The 14,929-nt window shown below is 43.4% G+C and overlaps 1 protein-coding gene and 1 long non-coding RNA gene across 6 annotated transcripts in view; one reads left to right on the top strand and one right to left on the bottom strand.

Annotated features, from left to right (window-relative positions):
• Nucleotides 1-14,929, bottom strand: part of LOC126510850 (uncharacterized) — an 88,514-nt gene that overhangs the window by 29,574 nt on the left and 44,011 nt on the right. The gene's annotated exons all lie outside the window — the stretch shown is intronic.
• Hao2 (hydroxyacid oxidase 2) overlaps nt 9,639-14,929 on the top strand; it is a 20,671-nt gene continuing 15,380 nt past the window's right edge. Inside the window, exon 1 of one of the 2 annotated variants that reach the window (XM_050157564.1) lies at nt 9,639-9,762. The gene's annotated coding sequence lies outside the window, so the exon portion shown is untranslated. Of the gene's footprint in view, nt 9,763-9,798; nt 9,820-14,929 lie in introns of those variants that run through there. The other variant, XM_050157566.1, reaches the window with a different exon arrangement.

The following is a 14,929-nucleotide window of genomic DNA, read 5'->3' as shown; positions in this document are numbered from 1 at the left end:
GGGGGAGGGAAAGGGGGGGCGGCAGTGGGGAAGAGACAGAAATCTTTAATAAATAAATAAATAAAAAGAAAAAAAAAAGAAGAAATCTCAAAACAGCCTAGTATAGACCCTATCATGTGGGTATTAGTGGTAATTCTAAAGCAGATTTATAATGGAAAGGAGCAAGCTGAGCAGGGTAATTTATAAAGAATAAATTTTGAGGAGAAAAAGAGCACCAGGAAGTAGAATAGAGCTAAATCCCTTTTAAGAAGAACTGGAATAAAGGGAGTGGTGACCTCAGGGCAAGATCATACCCAGTTTAATTTCCAAACTTGTGTAAAGAAACTAAAGAAAAGCTTGGTAGAGCCAAACTTTAATCCCAGCCCTGGGAAGGCAGAGGCTGGTGGATCTCTTAGCCTGAGGCCAGCCTGGTCTACAGAGCATGTTTCAGGACAGCCACGTTTAGGCAGTGAAGGAAACCGTCTATAAAACAGAAAGCTGATGAAGAGGTAATTGAATGAGAAGACTGTATTCCAATTCCATCAAGCAGCAGAACTGGACAGCTTCGGCTATGTGGTCCTGGCTTTAGAGTTAAGGAAAGAAGAATGGAGTTATGGAATAAATCCTCTGAGGCCAGGCATGTGTCAGGGGTGTTATTGAATGGAGGCCTAGTAGAGAGGCCATTGCATGAAACTGTGAAATTGAAGCCTGCATTGTCTTGGGGAACCCAAGATGTCAGAAATGCCAGAGTTGTGGGACACCTGCTGAGGAGAGCTGCTCACAGGAAGTGGAACCAGCCCAAGAGAAAAGTGTGGTGCAGTCAACAAAGCTGAAAGGAGTTGGAGAGCTGAAGAGTGTTTCAACGTCAGACATGGAGACGCAGAGCTTGGAGTTTGCCTGGTTGGTTTTTGGTCTTGCTCTGTGTTTGGATGGAAATTTCATCCCAGTCCCTAGCACCCACATATCCAAAGAGTCTGGAGTGTTTGGATGGAAGCTTTATCCCAGCCCCTAGCATCCATATATCCAAAGAGTCTGGAATATTAGAATGGAACCCTTACCCCAGAACCTGGCTTCCATATGTCAGAAGAGTCTAGAATGTTTGGGTGGCACCTTCAACCCTAGCCCCCTCCCTGGAGTTGCCTCAGTCCAGACTCCAGTTCTGAGAAAGCCCTCCAAATGATGACCCCTCCCCCAGAGATGCTCAAGACTACTTCCACAGGGTATTGAAACTGCTCCCCCCTACCCCGGAGAACAGACTTGTGGTTTTCTGGTCTTCCTTTCCCTGGTTTTCTAGGGGACTGGAAAACAATCCGGGAGTGTGGTATCCATTAAACCTGGGCTTTTTCTAATTCGCTTTGATTTGGTCTGATTTGGATTATTGTGTTGATGGAGAGGCTTATTCGGGTGCAGTAACTTTTCACTTTGGTCCAGTATTTCCTCACTATACTCCTTCCCTGTGTTTTGGAATGGTAATGTGTATCCTGTGTCATTAAATGTTAGAAGAATGTGATCTGATTTTTTATTTTGATTTTAAAGCTGATTACATTTAAGAGATTGCCATGTGTGTCTCAGAAGAGACTTTGAACTTTGGACTTTGAAACAACTTTGAGACTGTGATAGACTACAAGGACTTTGGAAGTTGGACAGAACGTATTTTTGCAGTATGATACAGCTATAAGCCTTTGGGGGCCAGGGAGTGGAACGTGGTGGTTTGAAAGAAAATGGTCCCTAAAGGGAGTGGCACTATTAGGAGGTATGGCCTTGTGGGAGGAAGCTGTCACTGTGGGAGTGGGCTTTGAGGTCTCTTTTGCTCAGCCTTCCCTCACTATGACAGTCAGTTGACTTCCTGCTACTTGCAAGCCAATATGTATCTATAGCCACATCTGCCTGCATGCCACCATGTCCCACCATGATAATGGACTGAACCTCTGATACTGTAAATGAGCCACCCCAATTAAATGTTTTCTTTATAAGAGTTGCCATGGTCATGGTGTCTATTCACAGCAATGAAAACCCTAACTAAGAAAAATCCTGAGAATATTCAGAGACATTTGGGAGAAAAACTAGATGCAGTGTCAAGGGATAGATGTGCACTTGGAGGCAGGCACTTTACAGAGCTAACACAGGCTTTGAATATCAAATGGACCAACAGGCTTATGTTTGAACACTTGGTTCCAGTGGATGGCACTGTTTGGGAAAGTGGGGATGGATCATCTGGAATATGGCACACAAAGTTACTGGGAGGGTCAACAGCTCTTCCACTGCTTCTTTGGTAAAGAGGCACACCAACTGAGTCTCAGAAACAGGTAGGAGGAACAAGAGGAGCAAATACAAGGCACAGAAACATGAAATCAATATGCTTTGGTGCAGATAGAGGGCAAAGTTACCCAGTCAATCACTAGCTCTTTCTTAAACACATATATACACTATCAGCTGGGCAGTGGTGGCACACAGTCTTAATCCCAGCACTTGAGAGGCAAAGGCAGGCAGATCTCTGTGAGTTCGAGGCCAGCCTGGTCTACAAAGTGAGCTCCAGGACAGCCAGGACTATGAAGAGAAACCCTGTCTCTTAGAGTTCTTTATTGTCTCACCGACCATCTCTGGTTCTCCAAAGGCCCTCGGTTTCACAGGCCTGCGGCTTTTGCTGAGTATGTTGACATTGGACCTTGTAGAGAAGAAAGACCTCCTGAGCTCAGCCTAGGAGTGAATCATCAGTGCTAGGGGTGGAAAATAGTATCCAGCTGATATGAAAGCACCACCCAAAACATCTGCCCTTTTAGGCTGTGATTTCCAAGAAACACTCTTTCTCTCTTGTGGTCTCCCATGGGCAATTCTCTGTAGCATTAAAAGTAAAAACAAAATATTTAAATGCAGACCCTAGAGCCATATTACATGGATCCGTAACCTCAGCTATGTGATTTATTAGTTATAGGACTTTTTTTTGTGGGGGGGGGGCGTTCAAGACAGGGTTTCTCTGTAGTTTTGGAGCCTGTCCTGGAACTAGTTCTTGTAGACCAGACTGGGCTCTAACTCACGAGATTCACCTGTCTTTGCCTCCCAAGTCCTGGGATTAAAGTTGCGTGCCACCATTGCCCAGTTACAGGACTTTGTTTTAAGGTGTGCCTCACTCTCTTTACATGTTGAAATGGTGATAATGACTTTTACCCTCTGATTTAGTATATGCTAAACCCCTAGAAGATTTGCCAGAGAAATCAATGCTCTATGAATATTGGTATTATTACTGATTATATTGTAACCTAATGCAATGAGCTCACCTCTTGGTGAGTGGAAAGCTCTTTACTACAGCCAGGCGATAGAAAGAATGAAGGCGTGCGACCTGGAGTGAGGAGAGAGCCGGGGATAATTCCCAAAGCAATATCTCTCAGCACAGGAAGCAAAGGTTGGGAAACAATGTCACGTGTTCAGACAGAGTAACCACACTAAGAGGAGAGCACATTCCCGGGCACACTCTGTCCTTCCTACACAGTGCATGTTCAGAGAGTGCTGACCCAGCATGCCTCTGGACAGGGTCTTCAGTATTATGTCAAGCCAAGTTTACTGTAGGATGACTCAATGATTCAAGATGTTTCTGTAGATTTCCCCCAAAGGCCTCATTTAAAACAACAAAACCATCTAAGGCATAAAGGGGTAGCAGCACCCTTTGTAAGCATAGGATTTCTTCCTGACCAGTGACTAAAAACTTCCCCTATGAAATTTCATTCCTCAAACCTCAGGAGCCTAGAGATAGTGGTAATTCCAAAATCACTTAATGCTGTCATGTCTGTTTTAGAACACTTAACACTGTCATGTCCGTTTTAGAAAAGTGGAATTCTCTTATTGATCAAGTGTGGTAGCGGCCCACAGAATCAACTAAACAGGGTTCATCGGGCCTCACAGAGAATGAAGAGGCAACCATGGAGCCTGCACGGGTCTGCACTAGGCTCTCTGCATACATGCTGTGGTTAGATATTTACTTGGAAGTTTTGTTGGACTCCTAACAGGATGAGTGAGATTGTCTCTGACTCTTTTGTGTGCTCATCGGATCCTTTTCTTCATACTGAGTTGCCTTGTCCAGATGAATATGTGCTGACAGATTTCTGTTCCACCCTGTCCCATAGCCGTTCAGTTCTAAAGAAACACACAGAGCCTTACATTAATTATAAACTGGTTGGCCTATTAGCTCAGGCTTCTTATTAATTCTTATAACTTACATTAGCACATAATTCTTGTCTGTGTTAGCCACATTACTTGGTACCTTTTATCATTGAGACATTCTCATCTTGCTTCCTCTGTGTCTGGGTGATGACTGCAGACTGACCCTTTCTTCTTCCCAGAATTCTCCTGTTCTGGTTGCCCTGCCTATACTTCTTGCCTGGCTACTGGCCAATCAGCATTTTATTAAAGTAATACAAGTGACAAATCTTTACAAGGTACAAGACTATTGTCCCACAGCAGATATGAGGGTCTTTCTGTGCCTAGGCTTTTTGCATGTTGTTCCGTGTTTGTTGATATCTTTGGGAGACTTACTCTTTTCTAAAGGGAAACAGAGGAGTCATAGATCCGGGGAAGAGGGGAATTGAGGGAATACTGGGAGGAGGGGAAGTCAGGATGTATTGTATGAGAGAAGAATAAAGAAAAAACAAGGTGTGATAGTCTTTATGATCACCAACAATAACATATGAAATCATTTCTTCTACTCCCTCAGCGATTATTCTACAGAGCAATTCACAGTAGGTTAAATATGTCACACTTAGTCAAAGGAACCTTCCTAATGTAAGTGACACAGAAAATTTAGATTTAATGCCCTAGAGAATCCAGGATAATTATTCTGAAAAACCACTGTACTGTGGGTGTCTATTAAAGACAGGATGTCTGCTTTCAATGCTTCCAAGATGAGTTTGAACTTCATCAGCAGCATCAATGTGAAATAAACACAGCAGGGTGTGTGTGTGTGTGTGTAGTGCAGAATAGAACAAACCACTCCTTGTGCAACTAGGACAGCATCTACAGAAATGCAGACATGGAGTGCAACTTGAACTGAAAATCCCACTTTTGATGAGCAGAATTGGCCCAAGATGTTTTATTCCTAAGCTCTCCCAGGTGCTAATTTTCTAATTATACACACATGGGCTCCCTAATTATATGCACTGAGACAAGAACATCCTGATGGAAAGAGACCCAAACCCATCTTCTTTAACCCATAAAATTTTACAATTATCTTGTAAAAATTAAACAGACCTTTCCTCTGGGGTACCATCATTTCGATGCAGGACCACAGTGTGGAAACAGACACTACCCAATTTCCCAGACCTTTGTCCACAGCCAAGATGAAGATTTTTCTCAGTTGCCCAGCTTTCATAGCCACATGTGCCCCCAACCAACCCCTCCTTTAAAGATGTTCTTCAATCTTCCAGAACTTTAATTGAAGGCATCTGGCATGCACCAAGATTTCTTTTAACCTCCCAGATCTCAGCTTGCTGTAGCTTCAGATTTATGCTGACCCCTTCGTGCATCTCCAGCATAGATCTGTCTCTATGACCCCAGAGCCCTGCCCACAGAGAGAAGGGTCCGGCATGACTCATAATCCAGAGAAACTCTAGAACCAAATTTCAGAGCGGCCACTAATTCAACCAAAGTTATTAGGAGTGCAGTCAGGCATCAAGAAATGACTTCTCCCATCTCTTGGTTGCCTGCTTCTGTTGACAGAGTAAAGTTAATCCAGGATAAAATACCACTGCCCACTGATTCTCTTGTTGGCAGGCAAAGTAGCCACAAGCCATCTGGGTGGCCAATTTTGTAACTGAAACAGGTTTGCCTCTTAGTAAGTACAAAGTCCGTAAATTCAGCATCCACAGGTGACTGAACCTCAGCCTATCCGTCTACTTGCCAGCAGTACTAGCTCTCATTTAAGGAGCGTTTTCTGCTACCAAGCAGAGGGCAGGCCCTTTACATACCCTCTCATTGTTGAGCTGTGAGGCAGTCTGTCTCTGCACTGGATTCCCCATACAAGGTGGCAGGGGTTGGGGGGGAAGTACGCTGCTGCTGCTGCTTAACAAAAGAACTTTCTTTCCTGCTCTAGGCATTGGCTCCTGACACTTGATTTGCATTTAGTTGAGTTTGATCTTGGATCCTCACAAACCTCTTGATAAACCCAAACTCATTCCAAAATGCCCATGGCTTTCACATCAATGGATTTGAGGAAGGCTCAATACGAGGTCCAGATGCTTCATTTCTTTCCAGACTGATCTGGCCTATGTAGTGAACTCAGCAGCAAGAGGACAATTTTGACTCTCCTAAGATAAGGAGACATAGTGTGAGCTATAACAAAAGTCATTGTACCCAAGATCTCCAGCAGTCCCTTTTTAGTCTTTCTCCCCATATGTCCTTGTAGCTCATGCCATGCCTCTGGCCCTACGGATAGCATAGCCATGGTTAAAGGTTCATAGCCCCCAATGGGATCAGAACTATGCAAACTTCTCTTGGTGTGACTTAGCCCTATCCATGACTGATTGCCTTCAAAGGTCAAGTGTCACTCTAAGCCTCATGGTTTTAAGGCATGCGCAACCAAGTCCAGGGTTCATCCTGACTTGCAAATCTATCTCAAGCAAGACACACCACAGAATAGAAGCAGAAAGATCATGAGGACCAGATGGTCCCTCATCCATATTTATTGAACTGCCCAGGACTCCAGCATTTCATGATGGACAACTGCTTCCTGCCTGGGTCACAACTGCTTAGGATGCATCTCCTTCTCATCACTCAAACTACACAGGCACGTTGCTCAACAGGTAGTAATGGCTGCCTAGAAAAGAAAAATACCACTTCCCAGTTGCATCCTAAGCACACTCAAATCCTATTGACTCTGTCTGGAGAACCCAGATGGATCCAAGTCTGGCTTGTTTTGCCATGGACCAGTTCTCTAGAACTTAAGAGGTATTGTCAAGCTGCCACCCCAAATGGCTCTATCTGTGATTTTATAGCTAGCCACTAAGATTAATTCCCTTAGGTGAGGGCAGGGGATACTGATATAAAATGTTCCGTCTTGGAAGAAGGATGGTCCTTGGCTCAGTTCAATGATCCTATTCCTAAAGGATCTAGGATGGTAAATAGTTCAAATTTGGGAGTCTCCCATGAGAACTCCCTCTTCTCTATGTGCTACCAGTACTTACATACATTGCTCATTTGCTTCTTATGGCAGTTAGATTTTTGTCAACTTGACACAAGCTAGAGTCGTCTGAGAAGAGAGACTCAGTTGAGGAAACATCTCCATCAGGTTGGCCTCTAGGCAAGGCTGTGTGGCATTTTCTTGATGAATGACTGAGGTAGGAGGACCCAATCCCCTGAGGACAGATGGTTCTGTGCTGTATTCAAAAATCAGGGCAAGCAGGCCACGAGGAGCAAGCCAGTAAGCAGCACTTCTCTGTGGCTACTCCTTCAGGTCCTGTCTCCAGGTTCCTGCCTTAGCATTCCTCAGCTATGGATTAGAACTTATGAAGCCAGAATGAACACTTTCCTCCCCTCAGTAGACAGAAAACAAACTGGGACCCTTCTCATCACAGTGCAAAAAATGTCGTGAAGAAATGAGACACAAAGAATTCAAATGACGTGTAAAGGTCACTAAACCTGTGATATAAATTGAAGCTTAACAGTCATCTTCCCGGGCTGGAGAGAAGGCTCAGCAGTTGAAAGTGCTGTCTGCTCTTCCAGAGGTCCTGAGTTCAAGTCTCAGCAACCACATATATGGTGGCTCACAGTCACCTAGAATGAGATCTGGTGCCCTCTTCTGGCATGTAGGCATGCATGCAGGCAAAACACTCAACATAATAAATAAACCTTTTTATTTTTTTTTAAAAAAATCATCTTTCCATGCTGCTTTATGGAACAGAAGATTGGGTCTAAGATGTAATGGGAGATGTCAATCAAAACACTGCCTACAGTCCAGGTAATATCAGAGCCGACCGCCCGTACACGCCAGAGCTCTTTATGAAAGGCTGAAATTGCTGCTGCGGAAAAGAAATTCCCAGATTAACAGCTGCTTTGAAAGCATTTTTAAGATAGGATTGCCATCTAGTGGTCAGAAAGTTATCATTTCCCCTCCAAACTGATAAAGGGGAAACCAGGTCAAGTAGGGAAAGTTTGGGAAAGCCAGCAGGAAGTGTTTCTTTTTCTCTTACACTGCGGAGGCAGAAGAGGGTCAGGTCTCATGGCCATGACCAGAAGATCTTGAAGCTTTGCTATGGCTGTGTGTGGGAGCAAGGTAGGTTTGGTGCCCAATGTTGCTTACTGGTGTTCGTGTCCGTCACTTTTTTCCCCCGTCGCTATGATAAAATATCTGAGAGAAACAATGGAAGGAGGGGAGGCTTCATTGAAATCACTCCCTAAACAGGGTTACATTCCATTACAGTGGCAGCAGAAGGTGGCTGGTCACGCTGTATCCACAACCAGGAAACAAAATGGTGAATGCTGATGTCTTCTCTCTCCCTGCCCCCCCTTCCTCTCCCTCTCCCTCTCCCTCCCTCTCTCTCTCTCTCTCTCTCATTTGGTTTGGTTCTGTTCTGTTCTGCTCTCTTCTGTTTGAACAGAGCTTTACACTGTTGCTATACAAACCTTGACCTCACTATGCCATCCAGGCTGGCCCTGAACTTCTGACAACCTACCTGCCTCGGCCACTGGATTACCTACATTGCAGGCAGGAGCCACTACATCCAACTTGTTTTCCCTGTTTGACTGAGTCTGGGGTCACAGATCTCCAGCCTTCTGGCCAGATCCCTTCACATCACTTAAGCTTCTGGGGAAGCACCCATATACACACACCAGAAGGGCATCGCCCAGGTGAGCCTAAATCCCATCAAGTTGAGGGTCAAGATTAATCCCAACACTGGTAGACGGTTATGATCAGGTTAATTAACCTCATCTATTGTTCTGTGAAATGGGGAAAACAACCACGTACCCGGTGAGGCAATCAAATAAAACATTTCATAGAATGTGTCTGGTATATTGTAACCACTTAAAATGGTACAAGCTCCTGTGATACAAAAACAGCTCATAACAACTGGGATAGAAGAAGCGAGGGAGGACCTGGGTAATCAATAAGTTAATAAATCAATAAATCTTGAAGGACCCCCCCACACACACACACACAGGACTGTTCTGAGGAAATCAGCCTTTCTTTTCTAAATATAGTTTCATTTCCTCTTCCAATCTGTCACCCTGCTTCACTGAGTCATGTTGTCCGCAAGTGAGTCTGCCCTGTCTCCTGCATTAATTTGATCGTCTGGTTCAGTATGTAGAGCTCAACACTGTTCTTCTGTTGCTCCGTCCTGGATCCTCACCATCTTCCTGCCCATAGAAAGCTTTTATCTGCTCTCCTATCTGCCTACCACCTCCCAGGCAGAGGCCTCCTTTCTCCAGTGCAGGTTTTTTTTAAAGCCTCTCCCTATAATCATTCTTATCTTTTCACTAACCATCTCTGAACAGGTGCTTGAAAGCAAACAAGCAAACTTTATCTCAAAGTTTAATCTTACAACACATTTCAGGATCCTTGTAACACTGGTAAACAACTAGTTTGGGAGCAAACATTACAAAACCACTGAGATCACGTCAAAGTCAACTTTGATCTGGACTAGTTATTTAGTACTTCCCTGACAATTGTTTCACAGAAAGATTAATGTTTATCCTTGAATATCCTTTACCCCTGCACTGGGCAGTGAGCCACCATACCAGGCTCTGCATGGCTACCTCTCCTTACCGCTATTCCTGGTTATTGGAAGACCTTAGGATCAGGTTTGTCTTGGGTTACTGTCTATGTGCTTGGAATCTGGGGAGAAGACTGCATAGCAGGTGAGATTCTACCTAGGGTTGGCATTTGCAGGAGGCATATTGAGAACTTGGCAATGAGCGGAACATGGAGAAAGGTGGCAGGGGTCCCTTCAGGCATTGCCAGAGGAAGCTGTAGCATCAAAGAGTCTGTGGGCAGAAAAGGTTCATTCTGGTTAATTTAAACTTGGAGATGGTAGAATGTGTATGTACCCTAGGGACAAATCAATCAAAATATGTTCACGTAAAAGGGTTCTGATAACCCATAAGGTCCTTGTCCTTAGATGTGCTTAGGACTTGGAACATTGGCCACACAGTGACAAGACTAGCTTGTTTGGATTGCACTTATCTCCCAAATAAATCTACAGATCAATCTGGAAAGAACTGGAAAGAACAGGAACCAAGACAGGGTGCTATCGGCATATAGATAGCCAAGAGTTGAATGGAATTGATGACTTGGGGAACAGATCAAAAGGAAAGGGGGTTTTCATGTTCTTCTGTATTTCCCAGAATACAATCTCCCAAAGCCTTTACTGGGAACCAGTGTGTAATTCTGTATTTTACTAAATCCTTTTGCTCTCACGAGAACCCTGAGGTAGATAGTGATGTCCTGATTTTATACCTCAGTAACTACTGGAACTTGTACAAATGATAGCGGCCATCATCCGAGGTCCTGTTTGAGAAGCAATGGAGATTTTCCCCACATGTCCAGTAGCTTCCCCTCTGAAAGAATTAATATTAATCTCTAAACTGAGATGAAATACTGACTCCCATCTTCAACCTTGACTGTGAATGTCTTGAGAGCTGAGACAGAAAAACTACAGTTTTTCAGTTTAATTCCCAGTATTTGGACAGCTCTTAGATATCTAGTTTAAAGCTTGCTGCTGTTATAAAAATATGTTCTGAAACATCAGTGAATTAACACAAAAATGTTTATGTACAAATAATACATATTTGTTTGTTTAAAATTATCTAACATATAAGGTTGCCCCTTTCCAAATAGAGATTTGGAAACCCAAATCTCTGTCTTTATCTCAAAGCTGCGGTTTTTAAAAGATGGAGCCCCTTCATGGCTGTCTGGCAGCAGAAAAGAAGTGTACTGAATCTTACCAGAGACCTAGCACAAGTCATGCCCGTACCAAGCCTGTTTGGCAGAGCTAGCCATATAAACCCAACTATTCTTAAACAACTGGAAAATGTTACTAGTCTAGGGATCAATAAGTGATACAGATACGCTAGTGGAATTTTAGTGGATGCATTATAGGACACCCTGGGGGTGAATGTCAGATCTAAAAATAAAGTTCACTTGTGCTTCGTTCATAGTCTGAAGGTCATTTCGTACATTGTGGTTTGACCTGCATGTCACTGTATGACATCGAGAATGGAACGGCATCGTGTTGGCTGTCAGTTTTAGGTTTTGGAGCATTTAGGATTTCTAACTCCTCAATCTATGATGAAGAGAAACCATTTGTGTAACTTCTGTCTGTTTGCATGCCCTACACTGAGCAAATAGAGGCCAGACAGTGATCTTATGGGGTCACTGAGGACATCTCTCCCAGTGGCTTCAGTTTGTGAGAATTGACCAAGTTCACCACGTGCTAAACAGCAGGTGCCCTGTTTCCTCCATTTGCTGGTCCATGTGGCTTCAAGGACATGAGGAGAAAGTCAGTTTTTGAGATCTACAATTAAACTCTTACATCACGCTGTATCGTGAGCATCAAATGCTGTGACATGCGAAAGAAGGTTTTGTAAGGTGTTGAGATGGAGCCGGATGAGTGTTTTTGTTTAGTTGGTAGCTTGGCAACTTGTTTGCTTACCTAGTAGCTTCTACTTCCTGGTAGAGTTGTGATGTTGCCACCCGAAGTGAGATGCTTTGTATGATTATGACATTTCAAATATCTAATCAGTGAGTTACATAGAGTGTACATAAAGCGTATGTGTACAAATAAGGTATTCGCCAACACCTTCACTATGAACCGCTTTTGGCAACAGACATTTTCTTCCTTTCACAGTGATCAGCAGCCAGGAACTGAGTAAGAACAAGCTACTAGATGTGTGGTTCTGTATGAAGTCTTTTGCTCTTTCTCTCACTTGCAAAGTGGAGGATATTATTTTCTTTTGAGAATGACAAAAAGTATTGAAACACTAGTGAATATTAACTACTCACACGGTGTGCTGAGTGTCACGGATTGCTAGGCAAACCGCTGCGATGTATTGTCAACATTATTGTTGCTGTTGTTGTTGTTGTAAAGAAACCATCATGTTGTTCCAAACACACACAATAAAATTCTCTCGTTGCTTAACTGAATCAGGAAATCCCCTAAACATCCTACACACGCTATCAGTATCTCTAATACCTATGGGAAGCAAACAGTTAACGACATAACTGGGCATCAATACTCTACTTGGGAGATATTCCTTTGGAGCTCAGAACATAATTTTCTCATAGACAAAATGATGTTAAAATAGTGATTGGATTGTAAGTGACAGAAAACACCCACTTGATTAGCAAAGTTTCTGAAAACGGACATAGTTGCAATACAAAATGCTACAAAGCAAGGTTGTTGTGTTGGTAGTCATTATTCAACACGGGAAACTATAAAAATTATTTTATACATAATTTATTTTATTTCTCATGAACACCACAGAGGGAAGGAGAAGTTAACAGAAAGGTAAGTATGGACTGCCAAGACGCTCCTGAGAGTGTGTTCTAGGGCTCTGGGTTGAGTGTGTGTCCCAGAGCTGTGATATGCAAGCCCCTAGAGCAGAACACAAGCATGAATCAGTGAGTTCCTTGCACCAGTGCAGAGAGAGTTCAGAAACACCTAGTTAGCACACTCTCCGAGGGCACAGGACAAGAAAGGAAGTGACATGACAGAGAAGGTGTACAAGACAATGAGCATGGTTGAGGGTCACTAGGATGAAGGGGAGAGAGTACCGTCTTATAAAACAAATGAGCATCATGGCCTGAGAGGGTCCTGTGCCTTTAACATGAGGGCCCAGAGCTTCGACCAAAACTGCTTCTATGCTGTCTGAAACCACTGACTTAACAGATACCTCTGTGTCCTCATTCTCAAACAAATGTGGCATTCTGTTTCTCAAAGCCCCCCTATGCTGGAACACTCCTTCGCTGTTACTACTCTGAGGGAAGACCTGTTACTTATCCAGTCCTTCTCCTGTTAGTTACTCTCCTGTTTTGCTTGTCCTGAGGCTTCCCCTGCCTAGTCCCAGAGCTATTATCCCTTGTGATCTTGTGACCCATGCTGTTTCCCCAAGGGATCAAGCCCTCAGTCATAGGGCCCTTGTGCTGAAAGTGTGCAGAGCCCCGTTCTGCTATCTTCTTTCTAAATAACTCAGCCATGAATTTTTGCTGTTCTTTTACAAGATAACTGCTATGGATAAAGGCTTTGAAGATCACCCTGCCTTTTGCAACATCTATCCTTGAGGTTGGGACAGAGTTTTAGCCAACCTTGGACCCTATAATCTTCCAAACTGCAGCCTTGATTTTATCTTTGACATTCTAAATCTTGGCCTAAATTCTAAATTCCAAGAGACCAGGCCAAAGGACCTTGAAGAACAGTTCCTGAATTACCAAAGAAGCCTTCAGTGAGGTAAACTGTTCCCCTTCACCCCTCTCACCCCATGTCTCTCAGTACCCCCATGATTCTAACCTTGTTCCCCACAGAGAACCCCAGAGTTTTCCATCCAAATGCAAAATCTGACACTCCACAGTCTCTCAAGTAACAGCAACTCATAAAATCTTTATAAAATCTTCAGAGGCTTTGTCTAGGATGATTGACTCAGTTCCCAGAGGCAAAAGATGCATGGTCTAGGATATGGACTCTGCTCCTATTATCACCCTAACAAAACAAGGTCTTCCTCCTCAGGAGAGTCAGCTCCGGTTGGCATCTTGGGTCAGGGATCAGCGTTTGAACATCAAACCAAGCAGCAGGTATTCTGAACATCCTTGCTCTTGGATTCCCATGTCGTCACTCATTTCTGAACTGTTTCTCTCCAATTTTCAACCCTGAAAGAGCTTGAAGAAGCTCGAGGAGATAAAGTCCCCGAAACAACTTCTCACGCGCTGTAAGAGCTGTGTGCGAAGGCTTTCCTCATGCCCAGCCTGCTTCTCAGGACAAGAGAGTGGAAAAGAACAGAAGCGAAGCTTGCAAATGAGGTAGAGGAAATGCACACCGAGGAATCACTAGGTGACTAGAACCTCCCTTCAGCTTCTGGTTTCAGCTCGGGTGGGAAGTGGATTGCAACATGCAGAAACATCACACAAAGTGCCTTCTCAAGTTCGGGAAATGCTTTGGATGGCACAGTATGCCAGATCCCTTTCAACTGTAACCCTCCCATTGTTCTTTTAATAAGAATAATGAACTCGTCACTCTACCAATCTTGACATATGTCATAAAACCGAAAATGAATAATTGTATCTTTATGCCTCCAACATTTTCTTAAATGTAATTTATTTTACACTAAATTCATATTTTAAACTACTGTATTGACAATGCTGCTCTTTACTGTTGAATTGGAAGCGAGCATCTCTCTTTGGGGGACTAACAGGAGAGACAGTTGCCAAGTCATTCCCTGCACTACTTTACTGTGTAATCATCCACAAGTTTCCTATTTTCTGAGCCTCAGTCTGTCTGAATCCAAAAGAAAGAGATTAATAGCCCCTTAGCTTTGATGCTTCTGTCTCCTCAACAGAGATGCTGACAGCTCCTCGTAGACAGAAAGATCAGAAGGGTATGTGGAAACAGACAGCTTTGGTTACACTGAAGGATGCTGAGACTAATGTGTCATTGTCAAACAGTTTTCAAATTCCATAATCACTGTACTATGGACAGGTAATAGAACTGCTTCTCTTGGGTTATACTCCAGCTCTGTGCAGTTTCTTTCTTTCTTTCTTTCTTTCTTTCTTTCTTTCTTTCTTTTTTTGAAAAGTTAAAAATTCCTTAATTTTTTATTCCTGGTACCACTACCACAATTTACAGGGCAATATACCTGATGTAATGAAAAGAAAAAGAAAGACAAAGCTACAACAGATGAAAGACCTCAGGAATGTACATCTAATTGACACTACATTGCATTACTCAATAGCTGCACTTTTTGCAAACTGTGGCTCTGA

The sequence above is a fragment of the Alexandromys fortis genome, unplaced genomic scaffold, assembly GCF_014885135.2.
Source record: "Alexandromys fortis isolate MF-2015 unplaced genomic scaffold, M_Fortis_MF-2015_v1.1 scaffold_78, whole genome shotgun sequence".
NCBI classification, from domain to species: domain Eukaryota; kingdom Metazoa; phylum Chordata; class Mammalia; order Rodentia; family Cricetidae; genus Alexandromys; species Alexandromys fortis.
The sequence above is the reverse complement of the archived record's forward strand: the minus strand, read 5'-3'. Positions and strand labels throughout refer to the sequence as shown.